General features: G+C 40.7%; 1 pseudogene; it reads right to left on the minus strand.

Annotated features, from left to right (window-relative positions):
- Positions 1 to 65: 65 nt before the first annotated feature.
- Positions 66 to 12,028, minus strand: LOC106559770 (annotated as a pseudogene).

Genomic DNA, 12,028 nt, shown 5'->3' on the forward strand with positions numbered 1-12,028 from the left:
AGGTGAAGAGTAACGTTCAGTAAAGCAAAATGACAGCTTTAAAAGGAAATAAGCGATAAGGCAGCTGAACTTGAGAAAGCTGAGTTTATAATTAGTGTACATACACACCTTTGTGGTTTGCCGAGTTGTGACTACCTGTTTAATTAGCATGTAGTCTTAGTATGGAAAACTTTGCGAGACAAGGCTTAACTTAGATGTGATGGATATTCAGAAAAATCACTCTCATGCATAAGCCTTCACCCATCATCACCCTACAAAAACGCTCATGAAAGAAAAATAATTCCAAGTTCACACATTTAATACTAAAACTTAGGTTTGCAAGAGAAAAGCTGATTTAGAGAACTTAGGTTGAAGCTCAAGGCTGGACCTAAGCCTCACAACCACTGAAGAAAGGGTTTTAAAGACTTTCACATTATCAAGCAACACTTAAAGTGAAATGTAAAATTTCCACTTAAATCACTGTTGGTTCATGTGTCTTAAAAGAAAACAACAACAACAAAAAAAAGAAAACAGAATTTACATAATGTCAAATTAAAAAAGAGCTGCTATACAGCTCAAGGAAGCAGAAAAGGTTTTCAATAGCTTGATACACCTGTGCTAGTCACCTGGAAATTTCCAAACAAGCCTATTTCTGAATCCACTTCCAAAATGAAAAAGTAATAATTTTCTTCCAGAAGTCTCTGCAAAGGATCATGATGCCTAATTTTTCTAATGAAGTACCCTAGTTATGTGCTGCCTGAGTAGGTTCACTCCTACTTATGTAGCTGTGCCAGTGAAATAGGATGGCTTTTATTTACACGATTACCTGAAGAAATGCGTCTCTTCCTGTATTAAGTGCTTGAAGTATTACAAAACACAGCTGCTTTCTTTCTTCAGTGTCCAATCAGGATTAAATACACACACACACACACACACACACACACACACGTTTTGGTGTTCTGCATAGACATCAAATATATTACCCAATGTCCCAGCTGAGCAAAGGCAGTACAAGACTTCATCACTCTCTCTGACTTATGTTATTTAAAAGGAGGCTCCAGAAGGCTCAGTAACAACAGCCACAACTATACACAGGTGCCATGAAATGGTTAGAGATAAAGTTTACAGTACTGAACTTTATTCTATACAGTAAGCCATAAGTTTCACGAATTGGCAATCCTGCATATGGTGATTTTAGGTTTGAAGAGACAATGATGGTATTTAGCAGATATTTTACCAGATATAATCCTAGTTTGAAGTCTTATATATATTTTTATTGCAATAAAATTTACTATTTTAACCATTTTAAGTGTACAATTCATTGGCATTAAGTACAATCACAATGCTGTATAACCATCACCATAACAGATATAATTTTGTGTAAGAAGTGCATAGCATATATTTCAAATCTACGGTTACCCAAACTTCCTCAGTTTTACACTATATAGTACGATTTTCAACTTACAACTCAAAATTTTCTGTAATCTTCTCAATAAAAGTAGTAGTATCACAGAATATGAATTTCAGAGCATGCTTTTCCACATTTATCCAATTCTCATGATGAATTCTTTGCTGCTTCATTAAAAGGCTAATTAACTGCAAGTTTTCCCACATTCATGCAGCTTCCATGTTTTTATGACTTCTTTGATGGAGAATAAGATGTGTCGTCCGGTTAAAAGATTTCCCACATGCACTACATTTGTTTTGGTCTGCTGTAGGAGTTGAGTAATGTTTAAGGAGATGTGACTTCTTGATGAAGGCTTTTCCACATTTAGTACATCCATGAGGTTTCTCACCTGTATGCATCCTCTGATGCATGACAAGCACTGAGGAGTCTGCAAAGGCTTTGCCACATTCTCTACATCTGTATGGTTTTTCTCCTGTATGAATTCTAGAATGTTATAAAGGGATGAACTGTACTTGAAGGTTTTCCCACATTCTTTACATTCACATAAGTTCTCAAGTGTATGAGATTTCACATGTTGGGTAAAGGAAGAGTGCCAAGTGAATGACTTCCCGCACTGATGGCATTCATAAGGTTTCTCTCCAGTGTGAAGTCTCTGGTGGACCACCAGTTGTGCTTTATGCATAAATGCTTTCCCACAATCGTTGCACACAAAGGATCTCTCCACTATGAATTTTTTGATGAGCTATAAGGTGTCCCTTACTGTTAAAGCCTTTCCCACAGTCATTGCATTCAAAGGGTTTTTTTTTCCTCATATGTTTTTTTCATGTCTAATGAGATGAAACTTCTTTTGGAAGGCTTTCCCACATTCAGTGCAGCCAAAGGTTTTTTTTTCTTATAGGCTTCTTTTCATGTCTAATGAGACAAAATTTGTTTTTGAAAGCTTTTCCACATTCCTTGTATTCACAAGAGTTTTCTCCAATATAACTTCTATTATAACTAAGCAAGTACAAATTATGTTGCAGACTCTTTCCATTTGATTCACATTTATGTTGTCTTTGTCTTGAAGAAATAAATTTTATATTCAGATTGCAATTTTGGACTCTCTCCTTGGTCAGTGTTTTCTCAAAGATGAACATCTCTTGATTCGAAAAATTGTCTTTGCTTCCCTCCTGTCTCTCTAGTATATCATCGAGTAAGCAGCTAACTTCTAAAAAGGTGATAAATGAAACATTCCCGGGATCCCTGGGTGGCGCAGCGGTTTGGCACCTGCCTTTGGCCCAGGGCGTGATCCTGGAGACCCGGGATCGAATCCCACATCAGGCTCCCGGTGCATGGAGCCTGCTTCTCCCTCTGCCTGTGTCTCTGCCTCTCTCTCTCTCTCTCTCTCTCTCTGTGACTATCATAAATAAATTAAAAAAAAAAAAAAGAAACATTCCCAGTTACTCTTTCCAATCTCATGTTATAAAAAGAAAAAAATTTAAATTTATAAGGTCAGCGACGATGCCTATCTTGACCACTTCTATTCAACATAGCCCTGAAGTCCTAGCTAGGTAGATTCAGTAAGAAAAAGAAGTAAAGGCATCGAAACTAGAGAGGAAGATGTAAAAATATCTCTGTTCACAGATGATAGGATTTCATATGTAGGAAACCCTAAATATTTCACATAAAAACTATTAGAACTAATATACAAAGTCAGCAAAATTACAGGATTCAAAATCAATATACAAAAATCAGTTATGTTTCCATACACTGAAACACTCCAAAAAAGGAAATTAAGAAAATGTTCCTATTTATAATAGCATCAGAAAGAATCAATTAGGAATAAACTTAACAAGGAGGTTAAAGACTTGTATACTGACAACTACAAAATACTACTGAAAGAAATTAAAGACAAGTAAATGGAAAGACATCTTGTGTTGGTGAACTAGAAGACATAATGTTGCTAAAATGTCCACACTACCCAAAACAATCTACAAATTCAATGCAATTCCAATGACATTTTTTTTTGCAGAAATAGAAAAAAACAATTCTAAAATTCATATGGAACCACAAAGGACTCAAATACCTAAAATATTCTTGAGAAAGAAGAACAAAGCAGGAGGCTTCACACTTCTTGACTTGAAACCATACTACCAAATTACAGTTATCAAAACAGTATAGTACTGGCATAAATATAAGACATATAGACCAATGGAAGAGAAGAGAGAGCCTAGAAATAAACCCATGCTTACATAGTCTTCAAAAGCAAAAAGCAGGCTTCCATCCTTCAAAAAGTGAAGGATGGGGAAAGGATGGTCTTCAACAAATGGCTGATATCTGGGAAAACCAGATACTCACATCTAAAAGAGTTAAAGTGGACCCTAATCTTACACCATATACAAAAATGTGTTAAAGGCTTAAATGTAAGATCTGAAACTATAAAATACCTAGAAGAAAACACAGGGGGGAAAACTTCTTATGATTGGTCTTGGCAAAGACTTTTTGGATATGACTCCAAAAGCACTGGCAGCAAAAGCAAACACTGATAAGTGGGACCACATCAAATTCAAAAGCTTCTGTGCAACAAAGGAAACGATCAACAGAGTCAAAAGGCAACCTACAGAATGATTTAGAAGAAATACTTTTAAAACATTTATCAGAGGGGATCCCTGGGTGGCTCAGTGGTTTAGCGTCTGCCTTCGACCCAGGGGTCCCAGGATTGAGTCCCGTATCGGCTTTCCTGCGTGGACCCTGCTTCTCCCTCTGCCTGTGTCTCTGCCTCTCTCTCTCTCTCTCTCTCTCTCTCTCATGAATAAATAAATTAAATCTTAAACAATTTATCAGATTAAGATCTCAAATCTATAAGCAATTCCCACAACTCAATGGCAAAAAAAAAATGGGCAAGGGACTTTAATAGACCTATCTATCTCCAAAGGAGACATAAATGGTCACCAGGCATATGAAAAGATGTTCAATATCATTAATCAGTGAAATGCAAATCAAAACCACAATAAGATTACACCTCACATCTGTTAGGATGTCTATTATAAAACAACAACAACAAATAACCAGTACTGGCAAAGATGTGAAGATACTGGAACCCTGGTACACTGCTGGTGGGAATGTAAAATTGTGCAGCCTCAAAATATCAAAAATAGAACCACTATATGATCCAGCAATCCCACTCTGAGCATTTATCAGAAAAACTGAAAACAGGATTTCCTGGAGATAGTTACAGCCTCATGTTCATCACAGCATTATTCACAATAGCCAAGAATTGGAAATAATCTAATGTTAATCAACAGATAAAGGGATAGGGATCCCTGGGTGGCGCAGCGGTTTGGCGCCTGCCTTTGGCCCAGGGCGCGATCCTGGAGACCCGGGATCGAATCCCACGTCGGGCTCCCGGTGCATGGAGCCTGCTTCTCCCTCTGCCTTTGTCTCTGCCTCTCTCTCTCTCTCTGTGACTATCATGAATAAATAAAAATTAAAAAAAAAAAAAAAAAAAAAAAAAAAAAACAGATAAAGGGATAAAGAAAATAGAGTATATACATACATACTTTTTAAAAGAAGGAAATTCTGTCATAAGCTATATAGATAAATCCTGAAGACATTAGGCTAATTGAATAAGCCAATCAGAGTGGGATAAATACTGTAAGATTCCGCTCATATAAGGTATTTAAAAGATGAAACACACATGGGGCACCTGGGTGGCTCAGTCGGTTAAGCATCCCAACTAGATTTCGACTCAGGTCATGATCTCAGGGTCCTGAGATAGAGCCCTGCATGAGGCTCTGCATCTGCATGGGGATTGGATTCTCTCTGTCCCTACCCCCTGCCACAATTTCTCTTTCTCTCTCAAATAAATAAATAAATCTTTAAAAAAAGACCAGACATAAATTCCTTTTGCATCTATTATCAGTTATTTCTATCACTTGACATGACTTTGTCCTGAAAATCACCTACTTTTTATAACCTCTTTCAATCTCCCAGATAGAACAGTCTCCAGAACCCTGCTTTGCCCATGCCACCACATGCTTCAAATCAACATTTCCCATTTTGGTCTCCACACTTAATGACTTCTATTAACTCTGGAGACCTGAAACACAAAACTTCTAGTTTTTAGCAACTTTGCCTTTATATGTTTTGTAGTCAAGAAGGTCAGTTCTGATTGTTGCCATGATGCCGCAACTTGTGCAGTGTAACATCATCACGGCCAAACTCAAATCCCTACAATGCTAAGTCCACTAATATAGTAACATTAGGGAAATTGGGGAGAAGAGGGTTTTTCACTATTTCTGAGATCGGATTCCCTTCCATTAAGGGGGAATATTCGTGTAACACTTGAGACTCTTAGCTTATTCCTTATTTCTCAAATCCATACAACATAACTACCTTACAAGAACCAGATGTCTGGAAAAGATCTGTGAACACACCAAGGAAGGAAGAAGAATGAGGATTTCACAAATTAAAAGAACAAAGCAAGGACCTACATGGAACAGGAGGTGCAGGGAGCCAGGGCACAGGGGAGAGGGATATCCCTCCATACAAGAGCTGGCAAAGAGAAAGAGCATCTATGTGGACAGAGTGACAGCGAAGGTGTTATCTGGGGATCTGACGATATTATGTCAAGTGCACTCAGTCACTTCCAAAGGTGTGGGGCTCTTAAGAGGTGCTTCCTGAAAGAGTTGCTTTAAAGGTACCTTGTCCCTCACACTGATCAACTGGAATCTCAATTCCAAGGACTCTCATCTGCCTGGTTTTCTTTCACTCACCTGGATAGTGCCAACGTGGCTTCTCTCCCTCTGCCATCCATGGCTCTTGTCCTTGCTCTGCCTTGAAGATCACTTTTGTTTTGGTAACTGGGTCCCCTGTTCATGAGAAACAAAACAGAACTGGAGACAAAATGCTAGAGATAAACGACTACCTCACAATTCAGGTCTGCCTCCTTGAGTCTCAGGGCCTGGAAAGAATGACAAACAGACTTTAGAATGGACAAGACTGGGGCGCCTAGGTAGCTCAGTGGTTGAGTGTCTGCCTTTGGCTCAGGTTGTGATCCTGGGGCCCTGGGATCAAGTCCCACATCAGGATCCCCGCAGGGAGCCTGCTTCTCCCTCTGCCTGTGTCTCTGCCTCTCTCTGTGTCTCTCACGAATAAATAAATAAAATCTTTAAAAAGGAAAGAACAGGGATCCCTGGGTGGCGCAGCGGTTTGGCGCCTGCCTTTGGCCCAGGGCGCGATCCTGGAGACACAGGATCGAATCCCATGTCGGGCTCCCGGTGCATGGAGCCTGCTTCTCCCTCTGCCTGTGTCTCTGCCTCTCTCTTTCTTTCTCTGTGTGACTATCATAAATAAAATTTAAAAAATTTAAAAAAAAGGAAAGAACAGAAAAGATCCTGCTCCTCCATTTGAGAGGTAGAAGCATAAACACACTGTTTGTGCATGATCTCAAAGAGTTAAGATTAAGAATCTGTAACCGCTACCATTCAGGGCCAAACTTAGGAAAGCTTCAAAACATCCACAGCTTCCACAAGTCCTAAGGGAAGGGCACTTATGAGTATATTCTTAGTTAAATTGAAGAGTTATCACCCACTGTCCTTATCCACTGAGACTGAGGGGGGCACTTGATGGGATGAGCACTGGGTGTTATTCTATGTTGGCAAATTGAACACCAATAAAAAATAAATTTATTAAATAAATAAATAAAGTTCTCCAGCATCACATCCCAGTACAGTTTCCTCTGAGTACATTCAAGCAGCTGCCACTCCTCTGGGGTGAAGTCCACAGCCACATCCTGGAATGTCACTGATGCCTGTAACAGCACATTCATCTTCAACCTGTAGTGAGGCCACTTGGGGGATGTGGAGGGGATTCAGAGCAATTCCTCTGATTCTGTTCATTGTTCTGAGTTTGCAGTGAGTTATACGGGGCAACTCTATGTACTATGTACTATGTACATACTACGTACATACTTGACTCAGAATTAAAATTTGTGAGAGAAGAAAATCACATTCAAACTGTCTCATCACATACATACACACAAGTATATATACATACATGTATATACATCCATATATATGGGGAGGGAGAGAGGAAGAGAAGGAAAAAGAGAGAGAGACAATATTAAGTTCAGTGAGTATTGTTTTAGCCTCATGTATTATGTTTATACAAAAGGACGCTAAACAATGGTCATAGGAAAACTGCTATTGCATCCATAACAAATCTCTTACATAATAAACACTTGGCAAAATTTTTCTTTCATAGTCTGTGCCAGCCCAACCTTTATCAATGGAATTGTTAGACCTTATTCTCTAGGACAAGGGCAAGAATTCACTGACTGCATATGCTTTTCCTATGACTGCCAAGATTAAACACATGTTTACAAATGGTGTGCAAACCCTCTGGCCTTCATATCAGCTTCCTAAGCTTGTATTCAATTTAAATTTCTATCTGTATTTTTCCTGTTTTTTAATATATTGAGACTTTTCCATGTTAGTACGTGGATTCTTAAAAGTCACTGCAAATCTACCAGAAAACAAAGCGAAATTTGATTGAACAAATGGATGAACAGATGGATGGATGGATGTCTTGCCTGGAAACTGGTCATTTTCTGATGCTCATGGGAAAGGACATAGATCTATGAAAACAAGACTACAGGTATTTTTCTCTGCCTTTCCAGCCTAGAGATAAGTATTCATATGCCAGCTACAAAAAAGGCTACTTGCGGAAGAATGACTTTTCTTTTTTTTTTTTTTTTTTTAAAAGATTTTATTTATTTATTCATGATAGTCACACAGAGAGAGAGAGACAGAGAGGCAGAGACACAGGCAGAGGGAGAAGCAGGCTCCATGCAGGGAGCCCGACGTGGGATTCGATCCCGGGTCTCCAGGATCGTGCCCTGGGCCAAAGGCAGGCGCCAAACCGCTGCGCCACCCAGGGATCCCAAGAATGACTTTTCAAACAAGTCAAGAAGTCCATATTCTGGAAGCACCAACTTGTCCACTTTTTTAAAAGATTTTATTTATTTATTCATGAGAGACACAGAGAAAGAGGCAGAGACACAGGCAAAGGGAGAAGCAGGCTCCACGCAGGGAGCCCGATGTGGGACTAGATCCCGGAACTCCAGGACCACATCCTGAGCCAAAGGCAGACACTAAACCGCGGAGCCACCCAGGGATCCCCTTCCAGTTTTAATTCTGATATGATTGTAGGAAACCCAGACAAGGATGTTCTCTCTTGGGCAGAGAATAACATTTCTTCCCTATTGATCTATCACGACTTACTGTTAATTTCTTATCTAGTGATTTCTTTTCACCCAGAAATTTATTCTAAGAAATAAAAAGAGATGGATGCAAAGATTAAAGCCTGGGAAGGGGAGCCAGGCAGGCAGGGTTCAAATTCAGCTACTCCACCTACTAACAGTGTGATCCTGAGAGAACTACCTTAACCACTCTGTATTTCACTTTCCTTATCTGCAAAATGCTGATAATAACAGTACATATCTCACAGGGCTTTTGTGAAGATTAACTAAATTAATGCATGTAAAGCATTCACAACAATATATGGCTCATGGTAAGCACTCAGTAAAAGTGTAATTATTTTTAAAAATAAAAAAAGGGAGGACAGGAGAGATAAAAAGCAGTTTTCACATCATTGCTTATAATATGAAAGCACTAAAAAAATAATATGAAAGCACTGACAACAGCCTAAATATCCATTAATAAGGTGTTTTTAAAAAATGCGATAGGAAGATATTGTTATGGAAAGGCGTTCCATCTATATTTGTAGGTGAAAAAAATACATTAAAATACTAGTACAATCCTTCCCTGCACTTTTTAAAAAATATGGACACAGACACAGAGATGCACAACCTTGGCAGCCATATATCAGACTGTAAATAATTATTACTTAAGAGGTGTAAAGAGATAGGGTCATATGTAACTTTTATGGTTGTACTTTCTAGGTTTTTTTATAATGCATTACTTTTTTCAAATATATATATGCACATATACACATAAAAAACAGATTTGCAATTTGCAAAGATACAGATAAAATTTAAGTCAAGGTCTGTAAGTCCCTACACCATCTTGGTTTCACCTCTTCTAACCTCGTCTACTTCAATCTTTCAATCCCTCCCTTACAGCTCACCGTGATCAGACCTCAGCTTTCTTGCTATTCTTCCAAAAGAATACCAAGGTTGATTACTCAGGATCTCTGTACATTTCTTCTGTTTGGTCTGTTCTTCCCCAGGAAAAACCCAGATATGGCACAGCTCACTGTCTACATTCCTCAAGTCACTTAGCAGTGAGGTTTTGCTTCACCACCTCATATAAAATAGCCTCCCTCACTGTCACCATCACTCCATACACCCTTACTCCTTTTCCTCAAACACAGATTCTGTACCTGTTCATTTGGTTTTTATTTCCTTCCATGAAAAACAGGCTCTATTTTGTTCACTGACAGTACACCAAGCACCAGCACAGTGTTTGGTCCACAACAGATACTTAGCATATGTTTGCTGAATTAATTAAATTAAATTAAAAATTAATTAAATTAATTAAATTAAAGGATAAACCCCTTTTAGTGTTGGTTTTCTCCTTGCTACACGTTTTCTAAAGAAACTTATTAAGCGGGCAGCCCCGGTGGCCCAGTGGTTTAGTGCCACCTTCAGCCCAGGGTGTGATCCTGGAGACCCAGGATAGAGTCCCTGCATGGAGCCTGCTTCTCCCTCTGCCTTTCTCTCTGTGTCTGTCATAAATAAATAAACTAAATATTAAAAAAAGAAACTTATTAAGCAACTTGGGCCCAAAGGAACTGTGAGGCAGGAAAAAGAACAATGGTCTGGAAACTAAAGACTGGATCTGGGGCCTTTCTTAGCCACTAACAAGACACGAGGTCGCAGGCACTCAATGGCCATCGCTGAGCTAGTTTCATTCCTCCTTAAAATGAAGAAGTGGAACTAGAAGATTCCTAAAGACCTTTTAGCACTCCTGGTCTGTAATTACTCTGTAAACTATTTCTGCATTTAGGTAAGGGGAAGAGAAAGAATCAGTATCCCCAAAAGGCAAATGTAACAACAAACAGTATGGAGCCAGCCTCATATTGAAAGATCCAATGGACCAAAAGGAAATGAAGGGAACACAGCTGTGCTGATGTGTTTGTGAGAGACGGGGAGAGGGGAGGAGACACCAACAAAGGGAAGGGCAGGCAGATGGAGAGGGGGGTGGAAATGTGTTTAGCAAAGAGCTACCAGTTTCTTCTGGTAGTAGGTCCTGATTCTTCCTTTCCTTGATCACACCCCTCAGGCTCCTCCTGTGACTATCCTCTTCCTGTGGAGTCTGACCACATACACCCAACTCTCCGTTTTTCTGTAATTCTCACCTCTCTTCTCAAACACTTAGGACCCCTCTACCCACACAGTCCTTGAAGGCACTCACAGGTAATGCCATGAGTCAAGCCCTACTCTCACTAGACAGGAGGGACAAACCTTGATGCCTGTCTCTCCTGAAATGGGATTGGAAAGTCACAGTTCCGGACAGTCTCCTCCCGTTTCCTTCTTCTAGAAAAGACGGACTGGATGACAGAGAAGCAACACTCCTTCAACTGGAACCTTCACGTTGGGCCCCAAGTCTGTAAACTCACCATCACCTGTGGCCCTAGGTCGGCCTCCTGCAGATTTTAACTGGGGCGGCTGGAAACCAAAACTGGCAGGAACATGCAAGAGGGACCCACGGGTTCAATTACACAGCCTTCCTGCAGAGACACCAAGAGTTCTCTCAAAAACCAGGGATCACAAAAACACAAAAACAAAATCACGGATCACAAGTTGAGATTCACTTAGCACTCACTCCTCAGAAAGAATGCAAACTTCTTTGTTGTAGGCAGAGTACTACATTACAAAAAGAAATGAAATCTCAGGTAAAACTGCGTGGAGTTTGAATACTATCTCCTCCACTTACTTGCTGTGTGATGTGAAGCAGGCAACTCCGCATCTCTCTGTAAAACGATGAGGACACTTACCCTACAGAGTAACCATGACAAGTAAATGCCACATTCTTTGCAAAGTGCTTAACAGTGTCTGGCACGGGAACGCTGGTTCTCATCCCCGCCGCCCTGAGGGGGTTCACTGTCCTCTGCGAGGCAAAAGGCTCCTGGAGCGGGGATCCCTGGGGGCGCTCCGCGGTTTAGCGCCGCCTGCAGCCCAGGGCGTGATCCTGGAGACCGGGGATCGAGTCCCACGTCGGACTTCCTGCAGGGAGCCTGCTTCTCCCTCTGCCTGTGTCTCTGCCTCTCTCTGTGTGTGGCTCTCATGACTAAATAAATAAAATCTTAAAAAAAAAAAAAAAAAGGCTCCTAGAATGAGGTGAGCAAGTTCAATGCCCAGGCTCCGTCCGCAGTGCACAGCGCAGTGCACAGCACCTGCAACAGAGCGACTGACCCGCCGCACCCCAGCCACACCCGGGCTCCGGGAGCCTGGCCCTTCCTCGGCTTTCTCCGAGCCAAATGCTCCCGCGCAGACGGGTTACCGACAGGTTTACTTCTTTTGCACGAACCAGCCGGTCTTTGCTCTTCATCTGTCCCTCCAGCCGTTCAGAGTCACTGACAGCTCAGCGACCAAGCCGGCGGGAGAACACAGGGCACTTCCCCCACGGCCCCTCTGCG

The sequence above is a fragment of the Canis lupus genome, chromosome 15 (genome assembly GCF_011100685.1).
Source record: "Canis lupus familiaris isolate Mischka breed German Shepherd chromosome 15, alternate assembly UU_Cfam_GSD_1.0, whole genome shotgun sequence".
Classification (NCBI taxonomy): Eukaryota; Metazoa; Chordata; class Mammalia; order Carnivora; family Canidae; genus Canis; species Canis lupus.